The sequence below is a fragment of the Pteropus alecto genome, unplaced genomic scaffold, assembly GCF_000325575.1.
Source record: "Pteropus alecto unplaced genomic scaffold, ASM32557v1 scaffold102, whole genome shotgun sequence".
Lineage (NCBI taxonomy): Eukaryota > Metazoa > Chordata > Mammalia > Chiroptera > Pteropodidae > Pteropus > Pteropus alecto.
Window position 1 is genome coordinate 1,035,368 of NW_006432224.1, and position 5,137 is coordinate 1,040,504.

Sequence of the window (5,137 nt, forward strand, 5' to 3'; positions counted from 1 at the left end):
AACTACACGCCATGTGGTTGCTATTCAGTTTTTTTTAGTTTTCAAAAATGAATGGGTCAAACTCAATTGTCTTCATATGTACCAACAATGAATAACTGGATACAGACGTTAAAAATATATTTTACAATAGTATCTAGAATATGATATACTCAGGGATAAACTACCAAGTGGCACAACAGAAATTTTGGGGGTGATGAACGATGTGCTACGTCTTAATTACAGTGGTAGCTACATCCCTGGGTGCATTTGTTGAAATACCTTGAACTGTCTACTAGAAAAGGATGGATTTCACCTTAATAAACCCAACTTACAAATAAATGGGTTCTTGCATCAATTTCCTTATTTTTTGTCCTTCCTTCTTTGAATTAGTAGTACGCCCCCCATGTTAAAAACATCCCATATCTCAGAACGTGAATGCATTTGAAGACACGGCCTTTAAAGAGGCAATTAAGTTAAAATAGGGCTGTCAGGGTGGGCCCTGATCCAATGTGACCAGCATCCTTATAAGGAGAGACAATTTGGACACCCACAGAGATGTCCGGGATGATAAAGAGGAAGGACCATCTGGGGAGCGGTGAGCAGGGGGCCATCTGCAAGTCAAAGGAAGGGGCTCGGAAGTAACCAGACCTGCCAACACCTTGATCTTGGACTTCTCACCTCCAGACCTCTGAGAAAACAAATTTCTATTCTTTAAGTCACCAAGTCTGTGGTGTGTTGTTATGGCAACCCAGGCAAACGAATACGGTGTTATCTCACTTTAGAAACTGACTTCCTGGCCACTCAGGTGGGTCTTGGCTACCCTCCCCTTGGATTAATAAAACGCACCGAGCTTAGGCTCTGCTTCTCTCTTCCCCACTACGATACAACTTTTTATCAGTGGTTCGGCTCCCATTTAATATCCTTCGTTTTAAAAGAGCCAGTGATCAGCAAATGGATGGGAATAATATAAAAATTCATTATGGGGAGGACACAGATTTATGGGGCAAAATAAAGAATAGACCACTGTGACAGGCCGTGATTTGAAGCGTCGGACTCCCTCAGCACTGCACAGTCAACAGCCCGGGAAGGCCAGAAGCAACAGAAACATGCGCCGTCAACTCGAAATAAGTAAAACATCTAAAAGAATAAGCTCCATGTTTCTTCTATGAAAATTAAATGAGCCATTCTTATTATCCATTTGATTAAAAATCCGAGTGACATGTGACAATGCTGAAGCTAAATTAATATGTTCACATATAAGAAAACAGGAATTTTAAAAGGTGTAACTGTGGTAAATGACAATATGAACTTTACCGTCTTAACCATTTTTAAGTACGTGGTTCAGTAACATTATGCACATTCACACTGCTGTCAACCAGTCTCTGAAATGCATTCATCTGTGAAAATGAAACTCTGGGCCCTTTAACCAACCACTGACCGCCTTTTCTCCCGCCCCCTCCGTTGCCACTAAACCCTCCCCTATGTTCTCTTCAAGGATTTTTATAGGTTTGGACCTTATATGTAGGTCTTTGATCTATTTGAGTTGTTTCTGTATATGGTAAAAGGGCCAAATTTTATACTTTACATGTGGATATCGGTTTTTCCAACATCATCTGCTGAAAAGACTGGCTTTCCCCCATCGGATGACCTCGGCACCGTGGTCTTAAGTCTCCTGACCATTCACACAGGGTTCATTTCTGGGCCCTGTATTCTACTCCGTTGGTCTACATGTCTGGCTCCATGCCAGGCCCACGCTGTTTGAAGTACTATAGCTTTGTAATAAGTTTTGAGACCAGAAACTACAAGAGCTTTGTCTTTGTCCCTTTTCAGGGGGGCTTCAACAAATCAGGGTCTGTTGAGATTCCATATGAGCTCTAGGCTGCATTGCTGTCTTTGATACTGACAGGCTACGTCCTTGGCCAAACTTTAGCCAGGTTCTTCTGAGCCTTCTTCTCAAGTAGCCCTCAACCTTGACCCGTGAAAACGACAGACTCTCAGTACAGGTAATCGTGCGCATCCCTCTCCCCGTACATTCAAAGATTTAAACAAACACGATCACTGTTTCTAACAGCTCAATCCCCAGGATGTTTCCAGGCTGCGGGAAGAATTGACCACGTGTCTGCCCGACAGGTGAAGACAGGCCCCCAACGCACTCTTTTTCCAGCATTTACTAAAATGGTGTCACACTTTTTTGAATCCTTCCTTTGGCCCTTTCAGATGTATATGTACCTCTTCTGCCTCAGGGCAGTCTTTTCAAGGACCCAAAATAAAATTGAAATAAAATTGGGAAGGCCAGGGTTTCCATCTCCCTGTCTCTGCCTGGAACAGAACCTTCACTTCAGGAAGTGTCAGCAGCGACCCGATGGCCCTAATTAATTCACACTGCCCAAATCTGGGCCACGTTCTCCCTCCCCTACCTTTCCTTCATCCTCTCTTTAAAATGCCCACTCTCTTCGGCTGAGTTCATTTCACACGGGGCCCTCCTTTCCCGTTGCGATAATACATCGCTACATATGTATTACTACGAAATATTACTGATCACGGTTCTGTCTTTGCCACCTTAAACGGTGTCTGGCTTTGCCTGCCCTTGGCGAGACCACTAAACTGATGTTTTGCCACCAAACTGTGTTTTGAGGGGAGGGAGGAGACGCTTGGATCTCAAGTTTTACTTGTAAAATCTTGACATGTCAGTAAACATCGTAAAACAGTTTCTTTGATTTGGGAGGCTGCCGCTTGCTATTAATAGGCCACAGCTTGCGGCCACCCCCACCCCCCATATAGAGACTATTAGGACAGCTGTACAGTCACCAGGCCGAAGGTGACATGCCGAGGCCATTTTTCACTGTGGTGTTCAAAGGCTGCACTGTGGCAGGGCAGGAGGACAAAAGGAAGAGGCGGACGACCCCTCCGAAATGCGGGATGGTTCTGCTACTTACGGCTGCAGCGGGGGCTTCTGCACCGCGGGGCGACATTCGTGGACCTGGCTGCCCCGGCTGGCTTTCCGGGCCCGCCGCGTACCGCGTGGCTTTGGGCAGGCTTCTCAACGTGTCTGGCCTCAGAGTTCTGATCTGCAAAGCAGAATCAAGAGTCCCGATACGTTATTCTGACACCAGGGTGATGACCCATGTAGGTGTTAACCTAACCGCACGGCTGAAGTAAGTGTGCTGGGGTCACACGCAGGGCTGCTGAGTGTGGGAGCTGGGTCCCAGCGCGTACCCTGTCCCCGGGCTAACCCCTCAGACCCGGCCCCGGCCCCGTTTTCTGCGGGTGCCCCAAACCGATTTCCCCACCCCGATCCGCGCAGGTGGCCGCGCTGACTCCACGCCCAGAGTCCAGCGGTGCCTTCCAGCCAGTCCAGAGCAGAGCAGGGGCGTCGCTGCCCGCCACACCGCTGCCCACCAACTTAGGAGACACCTCTGCTCGGAAAATAACAGAAATATTGACTGAGCAGACGTGAGTACCAGCTGCCTCTTTAATTCCCAGGGCTTTCTACGAGGTGTAACTGTCCTCATTGTGACGGAGCGCCTGACGAAATCGGGGGTTTCGCAAACGACTAGCAGTCTGCAGTCTAATACGTGGCACGAAGCGGAAAGCCTCACAGCCAAGTCCCCAGGTCTGTCATCAGCTCTTCACCAAAGGCCGCATTTTAGGCCTGTGTAAGGCTGGAAACAGCACTTGGGGTGTGGTACCACCTTCCTTATCGTCTGTGTGGGAGCCCAGAGCGCCCCCCACATGAAGAAGAGGGGGTGGCAGGCACCGCGCATGGCTTCACTCGACATCTGTCGCACGTCGGCAAACAGCCCTCCAGGCCTGGTGACGGGAAGGGGGCGGTGACGCCAGCTCGCATGCACACAGGGCGGCCCTGGGCACTGTCACCCCACTGACAAGGGCCACAGAATTAGGGACAGCGCCGAAGAAAAAGGCAAGGGCACAAGGACGTCATCTGAACTTGGCCCTTGGCCCTGTCATCCTCCTGACCGCAAAACGGCAGAGGTCCTTCCATGTCACGGCCCACGGGTGAGGGCTGCCCACTACGGCGGGCACTCAGAGGGACCCTAACTTGCCTTTCAGTGACTTCCTGTTACGTGTGGCTGATCAACTTGCGATTATGAAGCAGTTCGAGTAGTTTTCTATGTCTAAGAGCAAAAGAAAATTATCATCAAAAGAAAGAGAGACCAGTCCGACTTATCATCTCTGTCTGTCTTTCTAAAACCCTCCAGTTTCTTCCTCTGCATGGGAGAATCGCCTTGCTCCGAAAATGCCACATTTTATGCAGTTCGTATGGAGCACAGGGCTGCTCTTCCCTCGCAGTAAAATGAGGGTTAGTGGTCTACCAGAGTGAAGGTGAGGGGTCGCTTTCTGACCGAGCTCTGCCCTTCGCCTTCCGTGTGGAGCTTTGGGCCCCAGAGCCCGGGGCTGCAGACTCGCACTTGGGAGTAAAACTATCCGCAAAGCAATGATGCTTTTGCCCTGCTGGTTGCTCACACCTCATCACTACAAGGAACAGTTCATTACATCGAGGATTTCATTACTCGCATAGCGGACGACGACGAGTCTCAGAAACACACCCGGTCAGGGTGTGGCCTTGAACTGTGTCTCCCCGGGTCTTGCTTTTGCGTCTCCTGCTGGTTTCATGGGAGGAAATGCCGCTCAGCAAAGACCGAGGGATCCAACCTTCACTGTCCAGGACGCACGGCAGCCTGTCCACCGACAGGCGTCGAAGCCTCCGCCTGAAATAGTGGACGCCAATGAATCAGCTAAATGCCAGAAAGGTGGATAAATGCAACCTCTGGAAAACACTAAAACGGGAAAAATGCAACGTCTGCCTCCCCTCGGGGACAAAAAATATCCCATTCATTTTAGTAAAAAGAGATGTTTGACAAGATCATCACTGCAAAGCTCCTTTAAACAAAGATGATAAATGCATTCTGAGAAAGGAATGGGAAGTATGCACGACTCAAAAGTAGCGGCCTGGCTGTAGGGGACATTTATGTGACTTGAAATAGGAGAATTTACATGCAAGTTAAAGACGCTGCAGCCGGACAAAAAGCAAGAGTGAAGCCCGCAGGGCGACGCCGGAGCGGCCGCACACGGCGTGTCCTTCGCACGCTCGGTGGGGACCGAGCCCGGGGGGTGGGGACAGTCCCAGCTGACTGAC